This window comes from Anguilla anguilla, chromosome 2 (genome assembly GCF_013347855.1).
Source record: "Anguilla anguilla isolate fAngAng1 chromosome 2, fAngAng1.pri, whole genome shotgun sequence".
NCBI classification, from domain to species: Eukaryota; Metazoa; Chordata; class Actinopteri; order Anguilliformes; family Anguillidae; genus Anguilla; species Anguilla anguilla.
In genome coordinates this window covers 28,429,585-28,446,088 of record NC_049202.1, presented here as the reverse complement: position 1 = coordinate 28,446,088, position 16,504 = coordinate 28,429,585, and the positions used below count along the sequence as shown (strand labels likewise).

The 16,504-nt window shown below is 41.8% G+C and overlaps 1 protein-coding gene and 1 long non-coding RNA gene across 2 annotated transcripts in view; one reads left to right on the top strand and one right to left on the bottom strand.

Annotated features, from left to right (window-relative positions):
- The window catches only part of si:ch211-156l18.8 (probable G-protein coupled receptor 158), a 173,323-nt gene that overhangs the window by 34,479 nt on the left and 122,340 nt on the right, over nucleotides 1–16,504 (bottom strand). The gene's annotated exons all lie outside the window — the stretch shown is intronic.
- LOC118221814 lies at nucleotides 4,895–13,057 on the top strand. Its single transcript, XR_004764177.1, has 2 exons — nucleotides 4,895–5,549; nucleotides 12,636–13,057. It is a non-coding gene; the product is annotated as an uncharacterized LOC118221814 (long non-coding RNA).

Sequence of the window (16,504 nt, the reverse complement as noted above, 5' to 3'; positions counted from 1 at the left end):
GTTAAGCTTGCTACGATGACGCGTGACTAGATGACACACTCGCTTGCAATAACGCATTGGCTATCGACACAGCATCATATAGTAGCTAATATCATCTCAGATAAAAAAACAAATGTGTGATGCATTCAATCACCATTTTATTTTGGCTGGTTATTTATTTGAGAATACAGCGATGTCCTCTGGAAATGTAGATCCTACGCTGCTTATGTGCTCACTGCCACTTCATAAAGGCTTGCTAGCCAGCTAGCTTGCTAAAGTGAACCAAATATGTTAGCTAGCTCGCTCGCTTGATAATGAGGATTGATAAACATAGTGGTCGTATAAATGCATTTAATTAAAAACTTTCACAAAATATACATACCTTTATTGTGGCAATCGAATCTGTGCAGACAAGTCTTGCAGTGGAGAATATTGGATGAGGCACGAGTGACAAACGTCTTATTACAGAAGTAGCACGTCAGCTGCTGCAGTTCACACTTGTATTAGAGCTCCCTCTACTGGATAATTCTAGTAAATAGCAATTACAACGTTTGAACAGACAAGTACGGATAAATAATCAATGTTTTTTTCGTTTATTATACTTATTTAAAAATCGGGACACATCGGCTAACTGCCGATCCCGATGTCGTCAAAAAAGTCAAATAATGGCCGATATATCGGCCATACCGATATATCGGTCGGGCTCTAAGAAAAATATTGTTGATTGTCTTGATTGTTTGGAAGCGGACACGGTAGGTAATTTCATTAACATGTAATTTCATCAATGCAACATTTTAACCCTCTGGGGTCGAGAGCTCCGCCGGCGGAGCTCGACAAGATGAATTTAACTTTCGTTTCTATTTGGATGATTAACTTCACGAGCTGTTATCATACAGACGCAACAAAAACATTGACAGAAACCTTAGAATCGCGACTTTCCAATGTGCCCATTGGCAAATAATATGAATTGTTTTAAAAGTTTTAAATTTGATTAATTAGACCATGTATGCTTCGTTAAACTTTACTCATTACTATGTGAATTTCGCTCAGCAGGAAGCCCGCCCAAATCGCATTCACATGTTAACGACATTATAATTGCTCTCCATAGAAGGAGGCTAAAGGAGGGGCAATGCGAGATCCATGTGAGAAATGCCAAGTCTGCGAAAGCGGGATAGAATGTCAAAGTGTAGCCTAATTCACTTCTTTTGAGGTGAACATTTCGTTTAATTTTGGAAAATGGTCCATCCGGAAGCCGACACTGATGAAGAGCGGTGTCATTTCGAACAGCGAACTGATCCAGCTGAGGATCAACTTCCTGCGTAAGTATATTTCTTTTGATCATATTGGTAAATGTGTACTGTATTGCAACGTATCTGTGTGTTTGTAGGAATATCCAGCAATATGCGTGTTTTGTCCCACACTACGAACGATTCGAACTATTGCATCTCAAAATTATAGGCTAGGCTCTCTGCGTCTGGTTGTGTTAGAAGTATCAGGTAGACTGTATGTTTTTCGATCATATTTGTAATAAATAGCTCATGCCTGGCGTGTAGTGCCGTGGCTAGGATTCTAAAACTGATGTCCTTGCACAATCGATATTAGCATACTCTAAGTAAGTTCGGGAAATAGCAATAAAATAACCACTTAGCTAAACAGACCTAGCCTCCTTCAGATTGAGGCATTGTTATTGATGAGTTGCATGTAGTTGAGTTGGAATATCAGTGTTTATTTAGTTTAGCTAATGTTGTTTCGTTGATAGCTTGCATTGTTTGTAAATGTGTGCTGTATTACATTCTCTGTGTGTTTGTAGGAATATTCACTAATATGCGCGCTTGTAAATTCCCACACTACGAACGATTCTAACCATTGCTTCTCAAAATTATAGGCTACCTCTCTGCGTCTGGTTGTGTTTGTTTGGTTCTTTGTTTGTATATGATGTCACATTTCATAAATTTTGTTTTCATTAGTTAGTGGTTTGTCCCTTTTTTGTAAAGCACATTTAATTTTCACCTGTTGAAGGAAATGTGCTATATAAATAGTTTTATTTCATTTCACATTTCCTAACAATTTTGTTTTTATTATATTTACAGAGATGTTCATCAGGAAACATGGCCTAGTTCACCACTATCTAAGAGGCCAGGCAGGCATTGCAAGAGTACACCAGTCTCATCTCATCTTCCATGCCGTTTACTTCAATAAATGTTCTAAAATCAAAAGATGTCTTTGTTTCTGTCTTCTAAATGGCTCACTGAGTCTTTATCTTAGTGGTGGGGAGGCATGCGGCCAGGTGTGAATAGCCTACTTAGCAGGCCTTAGTAAGGCCATTTGCCCTCCCATTCTCACCTGGTGTTGAAAAATAGTAGTCACAACACTAACTTTCAGCAATTTATTTTATATTTCTCATTGGATTTGCTAAAATATTTTGTCATCTTTTGATACCCAAGACCTTGATGAACACATTTCAGTGACCAAAAGTCTTAGTCACAATTGTTTAGTGTTTTATTACAACATTCCTGTGCATGTTCAAAACTACTGTTTACAGTTTGTGTGTTTTTAGAGAAGTTTACAATCCACACATGATTATGACCTACTTACTGCTGCCATATTATTGTAGCTGAGTTTGTGCTGAAAACAAAGATATGAAACACACATGGAATCACTGTATATAAAGTTGATGAAATTTACACAAATGTCAGAGCATCGCACAATCACCAGTGTGCCTCATTTTACCCTTAGACCCCAGAGGGTTAAAGAGAGATGAATAAACAGCTCCCACAAACGCCGGCTATTATTTACAGCAACTTTGATTGCTTGAGCAAAATCAGCAGGTTGCTGGTCAGCAGCTAAGCTAGGATTGAATATTTCCCACATACATAATGGTTTATTCAGTGGCAACTGGTGAGCTGAAAATTGGTGGGGCGCAAAACTTTCCTTTAAACTAATTATTGATCTCAACCTGTTTTCATTAGTAATTTTCCTTCATTATCAAGCTTACCAACGATCGGACTAATCAAATGGCAAGTAGCCTAACACACAGCGTCTTCATACCGTGTTAGGGGGATTAAATCATAAATTCAATTTATCCGTTAAAAATCTGTTTTAATCACCAAGTAGTCTACGCTTAACAAACAAAATACACCAGTCTGTTATCTACTGTTATCTTTCAAAATAACCAGCAAAAACAAAACCTGCACTTCAATTTTGTTTACAATCTACGCATTGCAGATATTTGCCATGAATACTAGTGCGGAGAATGAAGTGCATGTATCCGCAAATAATGTTGATTAAAAATGTGCACAATTTCATACTGCAAATGAAAATAAATGTAGGCTATAAAGCCTAGGCTACTCGCTAAAACTGCCTATTTGGGGAGAGCTGGCTATATATGATAGTATTGAGTAGCCTATTTTGTGGATTAATTGTGTTGATACTCAAGGAAAATCAGGGGAAGATTCCGCCACAGCTTAGTGATTAAAATGGATTTTTCTAAATCGCATTTATCATTTAATCTCCCTAACACAATGCGAAGAACTGTGTGTCCCTTTCCAATTGATTAGTCAGATGTTTGCATGCTCGTTAATCCCTGAAAATAAATTGAAACAGTTTGAGATCAATGATTAGTTCAAAGGAAAGTTTTGCGCCTCACCAGTTTAAGACCGATGGATAAAGGAGGAAGAAAGGGAGGACAAAAGAGGAGGATGACCGATTATTTTTGTCGGGAAAAAAAATCTCAGCATTAATGACACTCAATAAACTTAAAATATTTTATGTAAAAGCTTGCATCAATAGTATACATTCTTTTTAAAACATTGTTTATCTTAATTACAATTATGTGCACAATACATTAAAGATACAACTATTTTTAGCTGAGACATTCATTGTTTGTACCTTTTTTCACCCACCTCCCACCGGATCTCAGGGTCCACCCACCTCCCAAATCCCAATTTAACCCCTGATCGTAACAGATTGGGGGCTTGTCCGGGATCAGAACCATTAAATAGCTCTGCTTTGATGCTATTTTGCTGTTTGAGGGATTACATATTGCCAGAGCTTTGTGATTTGTAGCCCGGTTACTTTGTTGCTAAGTGCTACTTTGTGCAGAGTCCATAGTAGTTTTGGGAAAAGTAACAGTGTTACTTCGCTTGTTATGATTTTGCATCGCATCTGAAGTACTAGCTTAGTGTGTCACTTTGAGGTGCACTACTTTTGTAATTTTGTAGCATTAGTCTTGCCACATACCACCTACTAGTACCAGTTTAGTGTTGTCATTTTGTGATTTTGTTGCTGTGGGCGTTTAGAGATACAAATTTCCTATGAATTCTGATAGCCTGTGTTTCTGTTGTTAGCTACGATACCACAGAGTTCGAACTAGAATGGTTCCTTGACGACCCAACATTCAAACATTTGGACAGCTGCTGCAAGGCTGACCTTCTGCAGACTACTTTAAAATCAATGTGGTCTGCTCTGAGACTAAACTGATCCTTAAAGCCAAGGTAACGGAGGGACTGCTTGAACAACAGACATTGTCTGTGAAAGCTGACTCTAGGGAATCAACCCTTATTAAGTCTGAGAGCCCCAAAACTATGGTTCAGTTTAAACTAGAGTTGGAAATGAAAGCTTGTAGCTGAAGGAGAGAGAGGAGGCCGAGGTGCACCTGTAGCTGAGTCAATATGTTTATGTTTTATTTTTATTTATTTTGTGAACATTCTCAAAACCAGTGTGTTATATTTTCTTTCATTGGGTCAAAGTTTTGGTATATCGCCAATTTAATATTGAAGGAATGAATGTGCAAATAGCTCCGGTTTACCTATTGTTGCAGGGGGGGCTTTAATTGTTGACGCACAATTAGCTGCAGAAGGGACGTAGTTGTAAAAACGCGGCAGAACTTGGACAGCTTTTGTGGTGGTAAGACGTGTTGTGATACTCTCTCTCCTTTGAATAATCTAGCATGTTTAAAAGTAATATAACCTGGTTTAAAGTGCATGGAAATGTAAAGATACATCATTGCTGATGTTTCCTTGAGTTTGTCATTGAGTTTCGTCAGAAAAACGGACATTATTGCTGTTAGATCTGTCAGAGATTTTCTCCTCAATTGCATATTTCCTAACTCGCTGCAGGTGAATGAGAGAGAGCCTGTTAACACTGTGTGTACTGATCGTGCCCCGTGCTGCTCTTTATAGGTATGTTACCGTGTTAAAATTGTTATCTGTGATATATTTTGTGTACTTTTATGGAAGAACTGCACTGAATGAGTAGCTTGAACTTGGAGGAAAAGATCGGTTTTATTTATTGTGCACTTATTTTTTTTCATTTTGCAAAGATGTTTATGTTTAATTCTATGTGTAAAGTGAAGGATAAAGACCTCTAGTAAAACAAGTTACATTTTGTTTTAATGGGTATTAATGTTACTCACTGGATATTTGCAATTTCTTTTGTTTTTAATGTAACTATTAATTTCAAATACACATGCAAAGGCATACATTCTTGTCACTGTGCACTTATTTTATTTGTATTATTTTGTGTAGTACAACAACAACAAAAAAGGCAGAACTTGGACAGCTTTTGTGCTGGTGAATGAGAGAGAGCCTGTTAACACTGTGTGTACTGATCGTGCCCCGTGCTGCTCTTTATAGACAATTAAAGTGCAGATCTTTCCTGAAGCCTGGTGTGACTGGTCTCCTTGAGCAACCATTCTGCAGCCGCTACATAAAACTGGTGCCGTGACCTGGATCCATTGGTCAGCCGCCGCCGATCGCCGAGGTTCTGCTGTGTGCTTGTGACATCTGTGATGCCAAGTTGGTGGACTTCTGTTAGCTGCTGAATTGATTGCTAGTATTCTGTATAAATCCAGGCGTTCAGAATAACCGATTATCTCTACAAAAAGGAGTAATATTGGTACAAGTTCTAATTTTCTGTGAAATCTGTAAAACTGATTTAATTTGGTTTACTTGCTACACCTTTATATGTTTGTTGATTGTAAAATATGGCATGCAGAGGAAAGGATACGCTTAATATCTTTACACCAGTTATTGGGAGAGGCAGGGGTTCGTTTATCACAGATGGACTGGTTCGGAGTAGGGCTACAGTGTTAACGCGTGAGGAGACATTAGAACCTGGTGATATTACTGACAACCCTTCACATAAGCCTCAGTTTTCCACCCCTATTTCCAGCAATGAGAATACCACCCAACAGTTACGTGATCTCATCGGTGAGTTGGGGAGTCAGATAGGTGAGTCAATAGCCAGCCGCTTGTTAGCCTGTCAGTCCCCATTCACCCCAAACCAGCCTCCCTCAGCTAAACCAGTTAAGGCTGAAGTGTCAGACACAACCATTGACCTTTCCAAAGTAAACCTGGTAGTCAGATCTGATATCAAGGAGCCTCCCATGTATCGTGGTGATGGAGATGACAAATATTCCATTCAAGAGTGGATTGATACAATGGAGGTGTATTTGTCCAAGAGAGGTTTCTCAAACAATGAACAAAGAGGTGAGATTCTGAGCCATCTTCTTGGCAGAGCAAAAAGTATTGTCAAAGTAAGCTTGAAAAGCAGCTCGTCATCTGGCACAGTTGTTACCCCTGAGACAATCTATACTATACTGAGACGCTATTTTAGCGAAACCCGAGGGTCCTGTCTCTCACTGGCCGATTTCTATGTCACCCAGGCAGCAGCAAATGAAACGCTAGTAGATTACTGGGTTAGGCTGAATACAGATGCCGAAGCAGCTGATAGACACTTGAAGCGCCAGGGAAGCAGAATGGACAATATGGATGCAGAAATAGCAATGATGTTTGTCAGAAATTGCCCCGATCCTAGTCTTGCCTGTGTTTTCAAGTGTAAGCCCATAAGTAAGTGGTCACTCATAGAGGTGCAGGAGGCTACTGATGAACATCAAAGGGAGTACCAAGTGAAAAAGTCAAACACCAACACGGCCAAACCAAATGTCCTCCAGGTAGCCACTGCTGTAACGGCTATTAGTCCTCCAGAACCTGAAGTTGACTATGCCTAAGTGAACACAGTCAAGTGTACCTCGACTAACCCAACCAAGTCAAGTGAAGCAGCTGCTTCAGACCAGAGTGCTCTGGAGCGTGTGCTGAGTATGTTAGAGAGAGTATTAGAGCGTACCAACCAGCCTCCTGATGCTGCTAGGCCCAGACCGCAGTTTTCCCCCTCAGATTGTTTCACCCCATGCCGAGTCTGTGGTAACAGCTCTCACTCAACACGAACACACTGCATGAGAGAACGGAGATGTCTAGGCTGTCTAGAAGTAGGGCATCAGCGAAAAGACTGCCGCAAACCCACTGTTGTACAGCAAGGTGGCAGCTCACCTGATCAGGGAAACTAAGTCACTCACACCTGGGAGGGGACAGTGTGAGTGACAATAGTGAGACCCTCAACTTCAGTGAAGAAGACGCACAGTCTGTGTATGCAGGTAGCCTAAAATCTGCCCCACCTGGTACTACTGTATTGTTCCAGAATATAGCCAAGCTTGAAACATCTGACAGTCTGTTCTACACCAATGCACTGGTGAATGATAAAGTTTCTTTGCAAGGTCTACTAGATACTACTCCATGGCATGCACCGTTAGTGAAGAGGCTGAGCAGGTGCTTAAAGATGCTGGATTAGCATTGGAGCCCAACTGTGTTCACAATGACATTGTGCTTGTTGGTTGTGGTGGAATTCAAGTCAAGCCCAAATGTATTCATAACCTGAAGATGGAAGTGTATGGCTGCACATTCAGTATGCCTGCCTTAGTGGTCCCTGGGCAGAAAGATCAGCTGATCTTGGGCACAAACTTTATTAAGCACCTCATAAAGCAGTTCAGACAGTCTCCCCACTTCTGGCAAGTTCTGAGCAAGCTTGAGTCCACAAATGCACCTGAGGTCATGCCATTCCTTAACATGTTGTCTGGCATCAACAGATGGAGAGGTGACACACTGCCAGGTTTCATCGGCACTGTCAAGCTGACACAGGCAGTAATTCTTCTCCCAAAGCAAGAACACCTGGTTTGGGGCAAGTTGCCTGCAACTTCACCCCTTTCCGAAGGCAGTGCCATTCTGGTTGAGCCACCAAAAGTACTAACCCATAAGAAAGACCTCATGGTCTGCAGGTTGGTATCCGCCTGAGCGGTGACAGATGGATCCCAGTCAGGATTTTGAACACCTCTGATAAAACCGTCACTCTAAAGCGTCACACCAGAGTGGCAGATGTGTCCACCTGCATAGCCGTTGAGGACATCTGAGCAAAAGCCAGCCGAAAAATTCCAAGTGCAGAGTCAGACAGTAGGGGGTGAGGCGGGTAGCAGCTCCAGTCCCCCTTCTTGCTCCAGTTTTCATAACCGTCTACACGACTTAGGACTGGAGGATCTGGATATTGATTCATGTGAGGTGTCAGACCACTGGAAATCACAACTGCTGGAACTGATTCATAAGTATGATGACGTCTTCTCCAGGGGTAAGTTTGATTGTGGGCTGGCTAAGCATTTTGTCCATCGCATCCATTTGACTGACGAGCGGCCATTCAGACTCCCCTACCAGCGTGTCCCACCAGGGCAGTACCACAAGCTCCGACAAGTTCTTACAGAGATGGAGGAATGTTAGCTCATTCGCAAGTCCAACAGCGAGTGGGCTTCTCCTCTAGTACTTGTATGGAAGAAGAATGGGGAGGTCAGGATATCTGTGGACTACCGCTGGCTAAATGCACGCACAGTCAAGGATGCTCATCCCTTGCCCCACCAATCGGACTGTCTGGCAGCTCTGGGAGGTAACGCCATATTCAGCGCCATGGACCTCACCTCTGGCTACTACAACGTCACCATGGCAGAGGAAGACAAGAAGCTGACAGCCTTCACCACACCCATGGGGCTCTACGAGTTCAACAGGCTCCCCCAGGGTCTGTGCAACAGCCCTGCAAGCTTCATGCGCCTCATGATGGGCATATTTGGTGATCAGAACTTCTTGACCCTACTCTGCTATTTGGACGATGTGCTTGTGTGTGCTCCCAACGAAGCCCTCAAGAGGCTTGAAACGGTCTTCGGCAGGCTGCGCTCACATGGATTGAAGCTGGCCCCCAAGAAATGTCACCTACACAGGAGAAGTGTAAGATTTTTGGGACATGTGATCAATGAAAACGGTGTGTCAACTGACCCTGATAAGGTTAAGGTCATTGCTTCCTTTACAGAGGTCGATCTTATGATTGAGGATGGTGTTACACCCTCCCAGAGAAAGATCAAGTCGTTCCTGGGCATGGTCATGTATTATCAGCAGTTCATCCATGACTCTTCCCGCATAGCCAAGCCGCTGTACACACTGACTGCTGCACCAAAAGGAAAGAAAGGAAATGGACGACGTGCTGTTACATTCAAGAAGCTGCATCCGGATGATTCGAAGGAGGAACATCGCAACTCATTCGAACAGCTGAAAACTGCACTCTTGGAGTCTGTCGTGCTCGCACACCCTGATTTCAGCCAACCGTTCATTCTATCTACTGATGCCTCTCTCGATGGTTTAGGTGCCGTATTGTCTCAGGTCAAAGAGGGTGAAAGTAAAGCACGTCCCATCGCCTTCGCCAGTAAGGCACTCAACCGTGCTCAAAGGAACTACCCTGCCCACCGCCTAGAGTTTTTGGCAATGAAGTGGTCCATTGTTGATAAATTTAGCCATTGGCTAAAGGGACACACCTTCACTGTTTGGACGGACAATAATTCGCTGACCTACATCCTCACCAAGCCAAAACTCGACGCGGTTGAGCAAATATGGGTATCCAAGTTGTCGCCATACAACTTCAGCATCAAGTACATACCTGGCAGTAAGAACACTGTTGCTGACGCTTTGAGCAGGCAGCCGTTTATCAAAGATCGTGTCTGCCAGAGGCTTCTGGAGGAGCCATATGAAGTGCTGTTGGATGAGTCACAGCAAGTCCAACTGGGTGTAGTGCAGGAGGCGTTCAGAGTCAGTACCAACCAGCAGAGCGTTGAGTGTCCGCTTTCATCAGAAAAGTTGGAGCGACTCTCTCTGACCAATGACGAAGTATCTGCAGTCTTGACGGGCCATGTTGAGTGGGACCAAGGTTCCAAGAAAAGGGTGGTCTCTTGGCTGGCTCAAGATCTGGAGAAGTTAGCCCCACCGGGTCAAGATGCACTGCCTGTCTTTTCACTCAAAGAGCTCCAAGATGGACAGAGAAGCGATGCCACACTGTCACAAGTCATCCGGTTTGTCACCCGTGGGAGACGGCCGTCAAGAAGGGAGAGAGCTGGACTGTCGTTAACAGTGCTCAAATCCCTGAAACAGTGGCAAAAACTAAAAATGCTTGATGGCATCTTTTACAGAGTGTGGAAGGACTCTCTAACTGGGAAAAAGCGCCATCAGTACATGGCACCCTCCTCCTTGGCTAACTATATTCTGCGTGGGGTTCATGATGATGCTGACCATCAGGGTCAGACCAGGACTTTGCACTTGGCCAGGCAGCGATTCTTCTGGGCGGATATGGAGCATGATGTCAGAGACTATGTGAAATGCTGCAAGCGCTGTGTTGTCAGCAAGACACTGGAGCCTGAGGGAAGGGCCAAGCTTGAAAGTATCAAGACCACAAGCCTCTCAGAGCTGGTCTGTCTGGACTTCTGGTCTGCAGAGGATGTCCAGGGAAGGAGTGTGGATGTCTTAGTGGCGACAGACCATTTCACTAAAATGGCCCATGCCTTCAAATGCTCTGACCAGTCAGCAAAACAAGTCGCACGTCAGCTGTGGGATAGATATTTTTGCATCTGCGGATTCCCGCAAAGGATCCATGCAGATCAGGGTGCAAATTTCGAAAGCCAGTTGATTCAGGAGCTGTTGCAGATCGCTGGTGTGAAAAAATCAAGAACAACGCCTTATCACCCCATGGGTAACGGTCACACTGAGAGGTTCAATCGAACCTTAGGGAACATGATCAGGGCTCTACCTCCCAGGGATAAGCAGAAATGGCCGCAAATGCTACAGACATTGACCTTTGCTTATAACTGTACAGCTCATGAGTCGACTGGGTATGCTCTCTTTTATCTAATGTATGGACGGATTCCCAGACTGCCAGTAGATGTTATGTTCCACAATGTGGAGAGGGACAATGACATCACAGACTATCAAAGTTATGTCAAGAGAATGAGGGACGACCTAAAAGAGGCTCTTGCGATGGCCTAAGTCAATGCTAGCGTCAGGCAGACCTGTACAACAAAGGGATAAAGGGCACAGACATTGAAGAGGGAGATCAGGTTCTTGTGGCAAACAAGGGTGGACGTGGCCGCAGAAAACTAGCTGACAGGTGGGAGTCTACTCTCTACACAGTGGTCTCCAAAGACTCAAGGTGCCATACTTACCGCATCATACATCCCAACACTGGGCAAGAGAGAGTAGTCCACAGGAACCTGCTTTTGCAAGCTAACTTCTTGCCAGTGGAGGTGGATCGTGGAATGGAGTCGTCCTTTGACAGTGGCTCTGAACTAAGTCAGGAATGCAGTGGGGTAGATGGAAGCCTTCTGGTGACTGAGTCTGAGTTTGACTGGTCAGAACGCACTGCCAGATGGGTAACTGAGACTGCTTCTCAGGAAGACTCTCCAGATCGAGAGCAGATACCTCCTGAACCTCCTCAAGTGTCCCTTGAAAATCTGGAACCAGCCATTCACAAGCCACAAACAAGTGACAGTCCCCGGGTAGATGTGAGTGCTGATACTGAACCAGATGTTTATGTCAGAGAAACTCAGGCTGCCAGTGATGAGTCGGATCGTCGAACTGAAACAGACAAGGACAGCCGTTGTGAAACAGAGACTGGTCATAGCGTGGAACAACCAGAGCCAAGCAACAGTCACCCAGAGAGTCAAGGAGCCGAGGAAAAAAACACTGAAGTAGCTTTAAACCATGACAGGCTATTACCAAGTGACTCAGTCGGTCAAATCAGGACAAGAGTAGGCAGGATTGTAAAGCCAGTTAACAGATTGATCCAGAACATGACACACAAAAAAACACAAACAAACAATCTGGTCAGTGCGTTTGCCAAAGCTTTATTCGTGTAGGTGACACACGGTTGACATATTATTAGGATAAGTCCTAAGGTCATTGAGAATGTGCCTTTCTTTTTGAGTAACAGTAAGCTCAAAAGTAGGGGTACCAGTCATTGCGTCATCGGTATGAGATCGTGTATAGGGCACTTTCTTCAGCAAGTAGATACTAGAAGTCTGGCCAACTTCTTTATGTCACTTTCCCTTTCAGTTGGGAGACACTTATGTCGCATATGGATGTATGTTAGAGAACAATGACAAGTTATGCTAATGTTACCCAGAATTCAACTGTGAACCTATACTGAACAGTTTTGAAGTTCAGGGAGGAGTATGTAGCTGAGTCAATATGTTTGTTTTATTTTTATTTTTTTTGTGAACATTCTCAAAACCAGTGTGTTATATTTTCTTTCATTGGGTCAAAGTTTCGGTATATCTCTCTCCTTTGAATAATCTAGCATGTTTAAAAGTAATATAACCTGGTTTAAAGTGCATGGAAATGTAAAGATACATCATTGCTGATGTTTCCTTGAGTTTGTCATTGAGTTTCGTCAGAAAAACGGACATTATTGCTGTTAGATCTGTCAGAGATTTTCTCCTCAATTGCATATTTCCTAACTCGCTGCAGGTGAATGAGAGAGAGCCTGTTAACACTGTGTGTACTGATCGTGCCCCGTGCTGCTCTTTATAGGTATGTTACCGTGTTAAAATTGTTATCTGTGATATATTTTGTGTACTTTTATGGAAGAACTGCACTGAATGAGTAGCTTGAACTTGGAGGAAAAGATCGGTTTTATTTATTGTGCACTTATTTTTTTTCATTTTGCAAAGATGTTTATGTTTAATTCTATATGTAAAGTGAAGGATAAGACCTCTAGTAAAACAAGTTACATTTTGTTTTAATGGGTATTAATGTTACTCACTGGATATTTGAAATTTCTTTTGTTTTTAATGTAACTATTAATTTCAAATACACATGCAAAGGCATGCATTCTTGTCACTGTGCACTTATTTTATTTGTATTATTTTGTGTAGTACAACAACAAAAAAGGCAGAACTTGGACAGCTTTTGTGCTGGTGAATGAGAGAGAGCCTGTTAACACTGTGTGTACTGATCGTGCCCCGTGCTGTTCTTTATAGACAATTAAAGTGCAGATCCTTCCTGAAGCCTGGTGTGACTGGTCTCCTTGAGCAACCATTCTGCAGCCGCTACACACCTAAAAGAGTTAGAGGTAGAAGCTATCCGGGCGGCATCATTCCTATGTTCCCAGGGTCCTATGTTCCCCAGATTTATATGGCACATAATGAGAACTTGACAAATGTTCCTATGTTCCCAGGGTCCTATGTTCCCCAGCTTTACATGAAATTGTATCTGTGTTCAGTAGATAGAGACAGAGACAATAAATCAATGATTTTCTGTCTTACTCCAGAAAATGATGTCAGCAAGGTCTAACGGCAAACAAATGGCTTAGCTATGCTCAGAAGTCCTCAATAATAATAATATTTTCCAAGAAATTATGAAATAATGTTCACAATGTTTCGTCAAGTGCAGTAGAACTTAGGACCCTGGGAACATAGATACGCTCCTATGCGGGCTGGTAGCAGATGGCAATCGCCTGAATTTGATGTCAGCAGAAACATTCACTTGGTTCCCCTTTTTGTGAGGCAGAGGTGGAAAAGTATTTCTCCATGGTCGAGGGAGTCGCCATCATGCTTAAGTGGCCTAGGGACACTTGCTGCAGTGCGTGCTAGTGGGTAAAGTCCAGGTTGCTTATTCGTCAGTGTCTTTAGAGCACAGCCTCTATTATGAGGTGGTGAAAACCGCAGTGCTTAGGGCATATACCAGAGTAGTACCAGAGAATAGGGAATAGTACCAGAGGCTTATCGTCAGAAGTTTCGGCAGTATCGGAAAACAGATAGCTAAACCTTTGTCGAATTTGCCTTTGAGAAGGAGAATATATTTGACCGCTCGGGTGCTGCCCAAGGGGTTAAGTCGTTTGAGCAAGTCCGTGATTTAATCATCATGGTGGAGTTCAAAAACTGTGTACCTGAGTGTGTTACTTTTGAATGAACATAAAGTAACTCAGGTCGCACAAGCAGTAGTGTTAGCTGACGAGTATACCCTGATTCATCAAAACGTGTTTAACCCCTTCGCGCAAGCCCCTTAGTGGCCTGCATGCCGGTGTGCTGAGATTGCTGAATTCAGTGCTACTGCAACCAAACTATGTGAGGAAACAACAAACTTTGGGTTCTAGCTATATTAGTAGACGATACATGACAACTATGCCAAATACGGAGTGTATGTTTTCCATTTAACAAGCACCTCCTCCCTGCAGTTTCATCTGCAACTATAACTCCCCATGCATGACACATTGAACAATAGCATCCATATTATAGTTCATAAAAATGTTCTTGCACCACCAAAAAAAAAAAAAACAAAAACAAAAAAAAAACACAAAATTCGTATTCCCTCATAGCAACAAGATAAAGCCAACATTAGCCAGACACAATGCCAATATAGCGGGAAAAATGCTGCTCACTGAATAGTGAAATAAACAAGATGAATTCTACTGTAATTACCTGATGAATATCATTCAACTATGAATAGCTGGGACTAAATTTGGAATAAGCATACAGTCTTATAATTGGTTTTACACTTAGACATGTCCCTTAAAATATTCAGTGGTCATTCCTTGTCTTGGATGATCCGTTTGTGAAATATAACTCCATACCATTAAATTACATTACAGGCATTTAGCAGATGCTCTTATCCAGAGCGACAAACACAACTTTTTACATAGCATTTACATTGCATCCATTTATACAGCTTGATATATGCTTAAGCAATGCAGGTCAGGCACCTTGCACAAGGGTACAATGGCAGTGTCCTACCAAATCGAACCTCTGACTTTTAGGTTCAAAGACCAGTTCTTTACCCATTATACTACACTGCCATCCATACCTTGAGATAGCTGTGCATAAAACCACACGTGCTGTTAATTTCACTGTGGTCCTTTTGAGTTAATTCTGGTTTGATTGACAATTGTCAATTGTTAATCCAGTAGCTGACAGCATAAGCTTTCCAACAATGTATGATGCGGCAAATTTCACATTCAGAACAGCAATATAAATCCCAGCGTACCAGGAAGTTGTGTGGCGTCGCCTTGGCTGATGTTTTTTGGAAATTATTGTTGCTCTTGAGAAGTTTAAGCCCTTAAGGCACAAGCCAAATCTTGCCAATCCTTGCCCATTTAGGGGGTATCCTAAAGCTACCCTATAGCTTTATAACTCCAGATCTGAACACCACAGAGACTTGAAAAATGGCTTAAATGAAGCAAGACATTTGTACAATTTACAATACTAACGCAGATTAGTTTATATTCATAATTTTGGAAGAAATAAAGTGCCACAAATGCAATTGTTTTGACAACAAATCAAAATTAAATTTGCACTTTTTAAGTTTGCAATGAAATACTGAGAGATTGCATATATATAGGAGGTTAAGCTATACATGTGCTAGATCAAAAACCTCTTGACCACAAGTTCATAAAATCTAAGGGTGGATATGTAGAACTACTATAGATGTATGAAGCAAAAACTAAGCAGTGTACCCAGCGTCTCCAAATCTATCCAAAATGTCTAAATTATGCATTGCTGTAAATCACAACATATTCACGTATTTCACTACAAATCAACTGTTTTGACTCAAGAAAATCACTGTTGCATAATTTTCAAATGGAAATGACAAGCTTTCTGTCAGTACAATGGTCTAAAATAGCTAGGTGTCCAGAAACATATCCAAAATCTCTCCAAAATTGAATAAAATGCTTTTTGTCCATTATAAAGCATATAAATGAGCCCCTTATGAAGGTTTAAGATGAAACATTGCTATCAGATTAAAAAAAATAATGCAAAAATATTGTCACACAATGCGGTACAGTACCTAAATGTGTAATAATTAACTTGTGTTCTATACTCTGTACTCTCGTATGTTTTCTTGTATGGGGATGGGACAACATGAAAACAATTTTCAACCGTCCACCACGTTCACCATGTTCCAACTCTGACGTCATCACTGTTGCATGCTTCACAAAAAACTATTACACTACCATATAACGCTTACATTACAGTGTGAAATATTCACATTATATAACACCACTAACCTATTTAAAGATACTCAATTTAAAAAATAACGTATATAACCGAAATATTTTGAGCAGTAATACTTGCATAGCAATGATGAAATCTCCTCTATGTTCAGTAGATGGAGACAGAGACAGTATCAATGATACTGTTCTATTTGCTTCTGTTTTACTCCAGAAAACGATGTCAGCTAGGTCTGTCAGCAAACATATGGCTTAGCTATGTCCAGAAGTCTTCAATAATAATAGTATTTTCCAAGAAATTACGAGATATCGTTGACCACGTTTCGTTAGGTGCAGCATATTTTCTGCTAACAAAGAGTGAATGCGTAAGTGAATTTGATGCTAAGAATAT